Genomic DNA, 13,434 nt, shown 5'->3' with positions numbered 1-13,434 from the left:
ATCGAATAGAGCATTTAAATGTTAAAGCTGTAGCAACTCTACATGTAATTTTTACATTTAAAAGTATAATGTAGGCTACTTAAATGTTTAAAGAACATAATGCTGAATGCATCAAGACTATTTCTGTGTCAAACCATTAGCCAAAGAGTGTTATGGCTCACTTTGTGGCCCCATTTATGCACCTTGGTTTACTTTATAGTAACCACAAGGCACTTAACCAAAAGGTGTAAATGCACTTTAGACACACTGAGAGTGGAGACTAATTTGACTTCCGAAACCACTTCCGGAGATTAGTAGGGACATACAACATTTAAAAGCACTATTTTATTAACCCAAGGGTCAGGATGATGCTGAATGGAACACATAAGACACATTTCAAACAAATATAAGAGAGGACATGATGTTCATGACAAACTGTTGAGGAAAAGCATGGTATGGCAAAATATGACATTACACAATTGTATTACAATTTGCAAAAAAAGTAGACTTATCTTTTGGTGAGATTGGGGTACTTGACCTGTGGCACTAGTAGTATCTTAAATGTTTTTAAAAACAGTAGATACAAAATGTACGCTATAATTATTACTATCAAGAGCTGTTGATTTTTGCTTTAACGTTACTTTCGGTTGGTTAACTTTCATGTTTACTCTTTTGGTAGCAATGAGAACAAGATTAATTAATGTTGTCAACCAATTCAATATATTTCAATATGTTCACTGTAACAGTTTAGCTTGTTGCTAATCCTTAAACTATATATTTTGACAAAAAGCTAGCTGTAATTAGCGATAAACTAGCTTAATATTGACGCTAGCAACAGAAGCTAGCAACAGAAGCTAAAAACAAAAGCTAGCAACAGAAGTCCAAATGGTGTTTGTCTGTCTGTATGTTTGTGTTTAGAAACTTTACTTTCTGTTATTTCCCTCTAGTTTCTTATGTTTCCCATACATTTGTGAGGCGCATTTGTAAAACCCCAGAATAAAAATGTTCATAATGGTTGATGTAGAAAAGTAGATTGATAAAATGCTTGCCTACTAATAAAAAGTAATTTCCCAATCAGGACTTTTGATACATGACTTCAGCTTGTTTTAAAATATTAACAAAATCAATCTTATTTTGTTATATCTAGTATTTAATAACTTTTGATCCTGTCTTTCAATACTTTCAGTTTGACTTTGTTGACAGAAAGTTATCTGGGTCCCGAAACATTTCTAGATTTAAAGTTATATTAGTAAAAACTACTATGCTGCAAAAATATCAATACCAAAAATACTGTAGGCCTACTGCAGCAGTAGTAATTGTCATCATGAGATGAAATAAAGGAGATAATAGCTTTCTCGGCCGAGTACTGACTGAAAGTAGAAAAAGAAAACACTAAAACACTGTCCTGCTCTCAGTGTAAATGATCTTTCTTCTCCTCCCTGCAGTAAGTCTCACTAACTGTATTGATCTTCCTTCTATTTGGAAATAAGTGGCTGAGGTGAGAGAGGCTCTACAATGTTGTTCTGCTCTCACATCCGTCCGTGTTGTCTGCTGGCTGCTTACAGCTGCAGTGATAATACGAATGTGATGGAGCGCTCTCGGACATGTCGGCCCCATTCCCCAATGCCTGGACTTTATTATGATTAGACTCTCCCAAGGGCCTATGACAGTAGCATCTGCACTGCTTGTATGGAAGTATATTGACAACAAAAAGTGATTGAAATAAAACAGATTTGAGAAGGCTGATAACAAGCACTACTGAGTCTGCAAGTCAACAGAATTAGGTTTGACTGCAATCCAGATCATGTGAACACTTGTTTCTGAGTCTGCTCTTTAGATTTTCTCAAGTATTTTTGGGCAAAACATTTGTTTCCAACAATGTATGACTTGCAACTGCTTTGAAGGCCTATATAGTCAATTGTTCAGCCTATGATGTCACTTATTATGGGCATTTAATCCGCACTTAATATTGAAGATCAGCCAAATTCTAATGATCCAAATGACCCCCTTAATGTAACCTATCCATGTTGGTATGTCAGATTCGAGCCATGACTTTTTTTCTTAATTGCCACATCCCAAGATAATATCTGAAAAACGTAAAAAGACGACACAAGAAACCTTTGCATCTAGTTTAAAAATCCATTTCGACAACTTTTAAGAATAAAAACGACAAAAATTAACTTTGAATTTGAACAGGTAATTATTTTAAGTGTTACGTATTTAGATTTTCAAGAAATCACAGACAACAAATACTGCTCTTTGTCTTCATTTGGAGGTTAAAAAACTCTACTGTCCTACTTTGTATTTTGAAAGTAGAGGAAGAGGATGACTCTTTTCTTCCTGGTCAAATGTACAAACAGTTTGAGTTTGCGTTTAGAGGTTACAAACCGTCAACATTTCTGTGCACGCACCTTTGATCATTGTAAGCTCAAATGTAGTTCCACGTTCCTCTTGCTGCTCAAATCAATGCTACAGTACGCTAACTATTCTGTTGTCCTACGCATACAAATCTGCCTTTGTGCTCTCGAAGGTTGACATGCAGACTGATGAGTAGCGCTCGCATTTGCTTCATGCTCTCTTTAACCGTTTGCGGTCAAAATACACAAGTCATGACTTCTCGAGAGCACTTAGGAGGGGTTAAGTGACTGACTAATTACCCATTTCTTTCTGTAGCTCACTAACCAGCAAAAATATGGCTTAAAGACTTTCCTGTGGTTCTCTGCCCTCATAACCTTTGACTCTTATGTATAAGGCATTCAGTTGTTCATAAAGGCATGCATTACTCTAAAAAGCCTGACTGCTAACAACATGCCAGCTGGATGAGGAATGTGCTCTTGGGAATTTGGCAAAAGAGAGCCCTTCATTTTACCAGGTAACAATAGCGCAGTGTCATTTTTTTTTTCTAATTGTGGCTTTAATCACCTCAGACCATGGGACATGTTTCAAGAAAAGCTGACAGGCATTATCAATCGATTCAGAAACCTGTTTCACAATGCCAGTGTGGATTTTATCCCTTCTGTACCCACCGACCAAATGTCTGGGCATTGTTACAGGAAGGGTTATAATTAAACTCAACGCAGAACTCACATTAAGTCAAATGCTATTTGCCTTCCATAAACCCACAATTCACTGTCATGTTAAAAAGCTTTTGAGAGAAACTGCAACAGGAGCGCATCCCACCTTGAATGAAGGTGAATCTACCTTCCCTGTGGGTACGACGATAAAACTATAGCCACGTATCAATGGTTCTACTCGTCTCATAAATCCCATAAGGCCTCTGCTGTCACAATCTCAAATAATGTGATGTATCATGATGCTGTCTTTGTCCTTGTCTGTTCTCTTTGTGTACCTCCAGTTTTTAATCTAATACCCCTTAACATGAAAAAGAAAAAAAGATTTCTGTTGTCAAATGTATCCATAATCTATCTTTTGAACACCCCATCTGCAGGCTGATGAAAGATGAAAGATGGATCCCTCACAGAGGACAGCAGATGTCCTCTTGGATTCACAACAGTTGCGATGGATTTCAACCGGGTCCCAAAAGTACAACACAAATAGAAACCCCAATATGAACTTCGAAAGCCATTCCTAATTCCACGTTCCTTTGTGGATCCTCAGACAATCTTGTTTCCACAACAGAGTTCAATGGTCTCATCATAACTTTAAAGCTATACTTAGAAATGTAAAAGCCAAAAGGAAACATAATTGAAAGTACAGATCAATAGGTTTAATGTGTTCCTCTCATGTAATGCTATTACTGTACATCGGAGTCACAGAGCTAAGCATCAATTTGCTCGAAGATGCTGCTCTTCAATGAATAGAATAGAATAGAATAGGGAGGGATGAAACCCTCTTTAATGGTCACACATGCAGAGCACACAGCACACACAGTGAAATTTGGCCTCTGCTTTTAACCCATCCTAGTACAAGGAGTCTAGTACTAGGAGCAGTGGGCAGCTATTGTACAGCGCCCGGGGAGCAATGGGGGTGTCCGGTGCCTTGCTCAAGGGCACCACGGCAGGGCAGGAGGTGAACTGGGACCTCTCCAAGTAGAAGTCCACACTCCATATTTAGGTCTGGTCGGGGACTTGAACCAGCGACCCTACGGCTCCCAGTCCAAGCCCCTACGGCTCCCAGTCCAAGCCCCTACTGACTGAGCCCCTACTGACTGAGCCCCTACTGACTGAGCCCCTACTGACTGAGCCACTGCCACTGCCACTGCCACTGTGTTTTCAATGAATGAAAACACGAGACTAACAACAAGTGGTTTTCTATAAAATAGGCTAAGAACATATATTCCAGAATAACTCAAACATGTATGACTGATTCATGTTGTCCAAACTAAGCACAGAGAGTTGTCCTTTGAAGCAAAATGTCCAGAAAAAGATGGGCTCCTTTGAGAATGGGTTAAAAAAAGCCGACCTTCTTGGATTTCTTTTACGATTGCCCTGTATTCCTTTTTTGGAAAACTGGAGGCCACGAGCCACACACTGGGGCAGATTTATCAAACAACATGATGCCGCAGAACGGTTTTGAAAAGTTTTTCTGCATGCGTTGCTATGTACTGACACTTTAATTAGCGTAAGGACATACTGACCTTTAGGACTGTAATTTACTGTTTTCCCACTAATGCCTCAGTTAGCATGTGCCTTTTAAATGTCAGACATGAAGTATTCCCTTCCACACTGCATGTATCCATAAAAAAGCATCCCATACAGTCTCTTAGGGAGGATAGCCATTGTCCAGCTCGCCTTGGATGTATAATACATTAGTGCGCAGAGGTTGTAGATCTTGTTTGGAGGCTGATTATAGAGCAGTCCATTGGCTTCATCCATTAGCTTAATGTGTTCTTTTCCATTCAATAGCCAATCCCTTCAATGCCCCAATGACTACTTGTTCATGCGCGCTTCTCTTTTCACCTCTTTGTGTTTGGGCTGAGGAAACGGACAATAATGCAATATATTGCATCTTATTATTGCAATAATGAGTCGTATCCTTTTATATCATCCCTTTCTTAATGCCATGTACTTAGAATAAGAAGATGAAAGATTACATGACTCAATAAGATGCTAAATCTACATGTCATTGCACCTGAAAGTGTCTAGAAGCCTCTACATTTTTTAGAGGTTTAAATTTAAAGATTTGGGGTTTTTGCCTTAACTGTAGTGACCTATACTGTATAGGTTTTTGTACATATAAATAAATGGACTGCAAAGGCTCAAATCCAAAAAGATTCTCTCCCACACATTCCCTCCCTGCTTGAAACGCCTCAATTGGACTCTTTCAGTAATGTAATGACATCACTATGTAACACTTGTGGTTTTATTGGCTAGTGCTTCAACACATTGTACGTGATAGGCTAAGGGACAGGACATACAGTATATAAGTGGTTGACCAATCACAAGAGCCGGATAGCTAACCAGAGCCGGATAGCTAACCAATCAGAGTGGGCTCTGGTTTCAGACGGAGGGTGAAAAGAGGTGCTGCAGCACAGGCAGTATGAGAAAAATAAAGACCTTTTTGAACATAGAAGCCTGGAAACAAACATCACGACTGGACTGCATACAGTATTCAATGATATAGCCAAGCCTTTTTAATTATAAAATTGAAAGCAAAGTAATCACACAGGTAAAAAAAAAAAAGGTACAGATGTAAAGCAGTTTCAAATCATTAATTAAAAAAAACCCTCTGAATAGAAAATGTTAGATGCTGGTAGAATCCAAAATGAGACTGCCAAATAAATCGAAAAGAGAAAATGGAAAAAGATAAATGGACTGCAAAATGTTCAATCATGTCCAAGACAAAAACAGCTAAAAACACTTACAAAAACAGTTGATATTACTGCCCACATGTTAGGTATTAGAGGGAAATGTAGGCTACTATCTCTGCGTCCAAAATATACTGAACACAAAGTAATGGCCCTGATTCTTGGTTCGTTTGTACGCCAGTTGAAGTGTCTTTGCCATCTAACAGAATCCAGTGGATGCATTAACAGCATATGTCTCTTCCAGAGCAGCATATGCCTCACAGCTGTCAGTGCTGCTGAAAGGTCCCGGAGGTCAGCGCTCCAGGTGTCAAATATGGTACATGTTATGATTAGCCAAGCAAAGGAGGAAACTCACACGTTTAATGATGTAAGGAAGGGCATGTTTTAAAATCTCACTTGAAAATATGCATTTTTAACACACATGTAATGTCAAGCCATATACTGTGCTTTGGAAATAGTTTCAACAAGGCATGAGAGACAGCTGGAAATAATCTGTCATTTATAGATTTTTTTAAACCTTCCAATAAAAACTAATGAGGCGTACATTTACTTAGCTACTATCCTTGCATTTTTAAACATCTTACGTTTGACATGAATGTCAAATGTCACACCCCTCTCAAACATGAATTTGAGAGGGGTGTGGCTTAAGGAATGTTGGTCTGTTGCAATCCTTTATTTATAATTGGGTACTTTTTGTAATTTGCCTTTTCCCAATTCATTTAAGATGAAAATCCCAATCATCCTGAGTTGATTAGAGGTTATTCAGATCACCTGTTTCCTTATTAGGAATTGAGAGCAGCTGGTTGCATTCCTCTATTAATCAGAGTCTGACTTCGCCCTTTCTTTAGGTTTTAAGAGAGGTGGAAAACTGTACTCTCGTTGCACTTTGATCCTTCCTCCTCTTGGAGCACACGTCCACAGCTGTTGTTAGCTAGAAACTCTGCTCTTAACGACCTTTTAAAGCACCTGTTGTCTATCATTTTCTGGGTTAGGGTGACTTTCAACTTTCTGAAACATAGTTGGATTCAATGTTAGAAAACAGCTTTCCACTAAGTTGACTGCATCAGGGCGGGTTAAGGGAACACCTCACACTTTATCCAGTTTGTCTTTTTCATTGAAACACTTTTTACATATTTATTTATTGTCAAAGCGGGGTGTGCATTTATTTTGAAGAGACCATTTTTTTATTAAAGAAGCAATTTTATATGATTATTAAGAAGGCTTTTTCTCCCAAATGAAGGACCTTGGGAGTTTTATTAAATATTGTTTATTTTTTTGTATCTTTTTGTGGTTTGGAACTGGTTCTCAAGCTTATTCCCATCACCTTAAAGTACCGCCTCAAATCAATACGCTTTCTCACAGGAGACACTTTGACCTGTCACAGTAGGAGGAGCGCAGGTGTTGCTAACAACATTAACAATGGCTCCAATCTAGACAATTGTTCCAGTGACAGTGAGAGGCATGTGCAATACCAGGAAGCTGTCACCAAAGCAACTAAATTGAATTCAATAACACTTCTTTACTTGTCTTCCTGAAAAAGCCCCTAGAGGTTGTCAACTCGGCCTCTAATAAGCTAAGGTTAAAATGCTAACACGCTAAACTGAGGTAGTACACAAGGTATATGTTTTATCAACAGCCATGACATTGTCTCTGTTAGCATGCTTAAGTTAGCATTTAGCTGTTTGTCCAGGTTGGCAAAACAAGGGCTCCAAATATTTGAGAATATTAAGGATTTAAACCTTTCCTTTTTCTGGTTGTATGATTGAGACCTTTTCATCAAACAACCTTCAAAGCATTGAGGTGAAAAATGATTTTTCTTGGCTGAACATCAAAGACTGTTGTACAGCTGTAGGCACATGTGTGGTGTCGTCAGGACAACCCTCTTGTTATGATGGGAACATAACACCAGCTAAGAAGCTTTTTGAACATTTGGCCATTAATCACTGCGTTTTCTTGGTATGTCACATCAAAACCAATTATATTTGTTTTGTTCTGGAAAACAAGAGGTGTCTTAGGGTTTTGCAGAGACATGTTGTGTGCACCAGTGGAGAATAATCTGACATATGCTTAAATAGTATGTCTAAGTTTGTGCCGGGGATAGCCACGGAAAAGAAAAACATTCCCCCAGAGAAGAAGGAGGAACAGCAGAGAATTATGTATTACCTGGCATCTGGAGGAAAAGTAATATGCCAAATTCCACAAGAATGTTGCTATGTTAGTTTCCTCATTTGCAATTTATATTGCTTTGTGTGTGTGTATGGTTGTTGGTTGCAAAGACAAGCTTACTTTCAGGGCACGTTTCTTTACTTTGCAAGTTTTCTGCCTGCCAGCATGATAGACGGAAAGTCAAATCGAGTAGCACCTTCAACATGCACCTGAATGAGGCAAATGGTTCTTTTTTTCCAGAAGAAGAAACGCATTATCAGGGTTATCTGTTGCTGTACTAACTTGCAAGGTGAAATTCTCTTCATAGTCAACCAAGGACCGAGATAAAAATACATTTTCAAAGACATGATCACTTTTTTCTTAAGGTATTAAGAGTGATGTATTGGGCATAATCAAGAGCTTCTTCTATTTTGCTTCTTATACTTCTATTTTATTATTACATATGAGTGTGCCGATCAGTTTCTTAAACTATTTTGCAGTGAAAATAAAGTTGAAACGGTAAGCTGTCTATTTCTTCCTACATAAATATTTCATAATGCATACAGAAAAATAATTAACAACAGACCTCCACCATCTTGGCTTCCGTATAATTAAGATCAACTCCAAAAATCTTAGGATATTCTTGGTCCAATAAAAGCCTTGAATCCTTGAATCCTTGAATCTATGCTTCACCCTTTCACCAAGTTAAATACAAATCAAGCCAGTAGTTGTTCTGTAATGCTAACAAAAAAGGACCCGACTATATTAATCAGCATTAGTAAATAATGATAGCTCATCTTAAATAGATTTTTTTGTAAAGTCACTAAGTGGTTTACAGACAGTTGCGGGATTTGGAGATTATGATAAGCACTTAAAAACATTTGAAGAAGTAGCCTCCCTTTTTAAATTGGGAAAGTTTGATCATGAGCAAATCTCAATGTGAAGCTGGTGTCTGGTTGCTCCTTCCTCAGAGAGCTTGTTGTGCTTTTCTCTTCTCTAACTGCAGGAAATGTTGGTTGTTGATTATCTGAGCTGTTCTGGGGTGATTGGATGATGTATTAATAGAACTGTGTGTGCTCAGTGGAGTGCTCTCAGAAATTACTTAAACTGTGCAATCCATTGCAAATGGTATGGAATTTTGTCTCTCAATGCGCAATCAAACTGAAGCTAGGAAAACTAAGCGAAGTAGGTAAGTGAAAATCAGCTCTAACTTCTTTGATTTATTTAGCAAGCTTGTCGGCATCAACATCCATTGTGAAACAACATGGCCTACTATTTTTCTTTTTACTGCTACAATATTGAAAATATATGTATCTTCAGGTGTATCATGAGTTCAATTTGTATGAGTACACATCAGGTTGCTTTTGCTTTCAATTTTTAAAGCATTCAACATATAATCAACCCCTCTGGCACAAGGATTTTTCTAATTCCCATACTCCTAATGGAAAGCCTACATACAACCAGCAACATAGCGAGACTGTAAAAATACACTTTTCTCACCCCCCACATCAAACAGTAAGGGCAATGAAGCCTTCAGTCTGCTGCACGCCTCCATCTCATGCATGAACATTTCCACAGTGGGAAGTCAGTGTGTCAGTGAGGGATAAATAGTCTGATCATCCCACTCAGTGGTCTGCTAAATTATGGCATTTACAGTATATAAGCAGGATGAGGACGGCTGTAATAGTCAATCTGACTCCAGCTCTGTAATCTAATCGGAATTCTTTCAAGGTAACCTTGGTATAATTCAATGCTAGCATAGGCTAGTATTACAAATGTCATTTTATCACTGACAGTAAGCCTGTCTATTTCATTTCAAACTATAATGAGATGTTTTTTACGCGTAAAAAATAATACTAAGACAGGTAAGGCGGGATATTCCTAAGGAAAAGATAACGTGGGTTTCTGTAATGTTTGTTGACAAAAGGAAATTGGAAATGGTCAAATTTAATCTCATACATTTGCAGGATCTAGGATTATTATTACAGGATCGTAAAGTCAGAAAATATTCAACTTTTTTCATAAATTTGCACGTTTTTTCTTAGGAGTTTACCATTTTTATTTTATTGAAAAACAAACCACCCTAATCTTGAAATTCTAGGTTCTTTAATCACAATTGTTTTTTTAGCCTACAATGGCACTGCCTACAATACTTTGTTCTTCTAGTCTGTTCTGTCAAAAGCTGTTTTCCCCACGGAAAACATTTAGCCTTGTCACAGCAGTAAAAAGCAAACCAATAACAATTGTGACAGCAGGACAGCACGCACAAAGCCACAACCTTGGAACTGAAGCGGCTAATTAAATACACCCATCAATAGTTGTTTTCCCACTGTGACATTTCAAAATGTCTTGATTGAAAAGGCCCAATTAAAAACCTGCCACAGCCTCTGGGTGTTTCTCAATGTCGAGGAAGGCTCCTCCAGAGCCACTATTTCAAGGATGCTACGTCATTGAATCCCGCCGAAGGACTGTTCCAATGTCCAGGATCCTTGGAATTCTACCGAGGACTGAATCCTTCATTGCGGAAAATTTCGAGGATGCACCAGTGTATCCAATGCTTTGCGCACGGACCAATTTCCCCAAATCTTTGGCGGAAAATGTAAGGCGGGGCCTCTCATATGACGCACACCTGCACACTTGCTAGCCTGTCCCATTCTTTGTTCTCCGAATGAAAGGAAGGATTCTTGCCTAGCCTCTGAAAGACCTGACTCGGAGGGACATGTCCTACTAAGGAAGCGTCCTCGACATTGAGAAACACCCCCTATGTCCTGGAACTATTCACAGCTGTCACACTCACCAGATCCCATCACTCACCGCCACATCTGCTCCCAATCAGCCAATCAGCTCCCATTATGAATACATCTCTCACATTTAGCTCTGTTTTGCCATTCAAGCTGCAGTCCATTGTTCTCTGCTGGTCTCCTGCTGCCCTTGTGTTTTTGACCCTTGCCTGTCATGTTATATTTAGTCTAAATGCCCTTTTCTTCTTGCCCTGTGGCTGACCTCTCCCTTGTTTGTATTTTAAGTAAATGTCTTCTGATCTTAACTGTGAATCATCACTCTTTGTTGCTGAGTCATTACCCAGAACAGTTTAGGAAAGACTACAAAATGAACTACAGTGTTAATCTGAGAACTGTTACAGCAGAACTGTGAAACTAAGTGACTTTTGGAAATGTATATTTGTTATTTTCCTCAGGTAAACCTTTCTTTCATCACTCTTTGTTGCGGAGTCATTATCAAGAACAGTTCAGGAAAGACTGGAACCTAAACTGTGGTGTTGATATGTGAACTAAAAACAGCAGAGCAGAACCATGACACTGACTTACTTTTGTAAATGTAGATTAAATTGATTTATTCAATAATAATGTTCTCTTAAACAAGACATTAGGTTTGCCTTCAAGGGAATTGCATCAGGATTTCAAATGCGTCATTGTGACATCAGATAAGCGGTTTGATTTATTGCACAGAAGTCCTTGTAATCTATCTTCCTAAAACCACAGCTAGCTTTCTAATTTAATTTTAATCCTAGCTGTAGCCCAACACTACATGTCCACATTTAGAAACTTCAGTTGGCATCAAAGAAAGCAAGACGGCAGCTCAATACTTCCATTTAAGGTGCGAGAAACCAGGGATTACCTCAAAGCATTTGAATCATCCAGGTCAAATACGGGACTCTTTTGAGGTGTTAGCGCTTTGATATAATTCGAGGACTATTGACTGACCAGCATGTCTGTTTGTGGGGTAAATAAGGCCCTTAAAACACATTGCTTACCAGCATATTTAAAATGAACCGAGGTAGACAATACCACACTTAGTGGACTACAGGACAGTGGCAGTTTTCCAATCCATCATACACTATATACGTCTAATGCCACTGCTGATGAGCTAAATGTCATTGGGGGGAAATATGGGATGACAATAATGCAAAAAAAAACGTTTTTCGTTAATAACTAGATCTGTGCATGATTCTTCTCGGTTGTGTATCATCTTGGTAGTGTGATTCATATTGGATAAAAGTGTCAGCTAAATGAAATGTGATATAAAAGGGAAGATCAATAAAAACTAGGTCACTGGAATGCAAGAATATGAGAAAACAAATCATCTTGTGAATGGAAACCTCCACCAAGGCCATGCCGTTTATAATGTTAATTAAATTGAACATATAAGCAATGCTTATTAAGCCTAATGCAAATGTTCCAGTCCGTACATCATGCTAATACTAAGAGACCATGTTATATCTGATCTTTAAGCTTCAGAAACCTGACCTTTATGCTCATGAAGTTCAATAGAAAATCCCTCGGTCATTGTATTGCCAGAATATGATCTATATGTTCTTTGTTCTGCTTCAGAGAATCAATGGTGAAGTAAAATTATCTTCAGCTGTTCTGACATTCTTTACAGGATCTTCTAAGCTCTGTGACCTTTAAAAAAATAGGGCACAGACATAGGTTTCCCACAAGCATGGTGACCTTTACCAGCTTTCAAAAGCAGCACTGAAGCCCTCTTTCAAATAAACATTTATAAAAAAAAGTTGGATGAGATTGCTGTCTTATCTCTGCAATTACTTCAACTTCACACTTCAAACGCCTACAAGCAACTTCTGCTCCAAAAACTAAAAATAGCTGCTCACTCAATTTTAAACCTTTTGTCCATTGTCTCTTTTGTTTTTCTGTTTTCTACCAGTTTAACACAATGTCATCCTATTGGGAAAATCAATTTATAGTGAGTGTCTGAACCATAGAGAACAATGCATCGTCTGGATTAGTGATCCCAAAGACAAAAACACACTAAAATACATTGAAAGACTGGCTAGAGAGGTAGTGATATGTGAAATTGCACCCACAGGAAGTCACCACTTTGAAGAAGAGCATCTATTCTTTAGCAACAGTCAGGGGCCTTGTGTGAACTTGGGTGCCAACTGGGCAAAAGAGTATTATTATGTCTGCCCATCTGTTTTTGCCATCTGTACTGTACCATCACACAAGGGTGTAACTTTGGTTTGAGAAGTGGGGGGGGACACAAAACAGGGGGTCCTCCGCAATGAAAAATGTTCTCAATTTAATTTAATTTCCTGCCTTTCTACAAATATATTAGGAACTATAGTGTTAACAAATCCAAGAAAAATGTGTAGTGTATATAATGAGTGTGCACACTTATCTAGTATCCTATCCATGTGAACCTGTTTTATTTGTGATGACCTCACATCCTCTAGGGGGGTCCCGGGGCATGCACCCCGGGAAGATTTGTTTTCTTTAAATCGAAGCTAAATGCATCAATCTGGTGCACAAATGAAGAGATGTATGGATACAGTTCTCAACACTCATATAAAACAGAACTGTATATATTTCAATACTCCAAAAAACATTAGAATATGCTCACAAGCAATAACAAATCATTGATAAACTATTTGACTAATCACTCCCCTTTGAAACTGTGTTTTTTAATTTTTGTACTGACCTATAGATAGTACACATTGGAAGGATTTCTTAACTTATTTTATATACAACTAATATTACATAGATGGAAATATTTGTTTACATAGA

Source organism: Trematomus bernacchii, unplaced genomic scaffold (genome assembly GCF_902827165.1).
Source record: "Trematomus bernacchii unplaced genomic scaffold, fTreBer1.1, whole genome shotgun sequence".
Taxonomy (NCBI): Eukaryota; Metazoa; Chordata; class Actinopteri; order Perciformes; family Nototheniidae; genus Trematomus; species Trematomus bernacchii.
The sequence above is the reverse complement of the archived record's forward strand: the minus strand, read 5'-3'. Positions refer to the sequence as shown.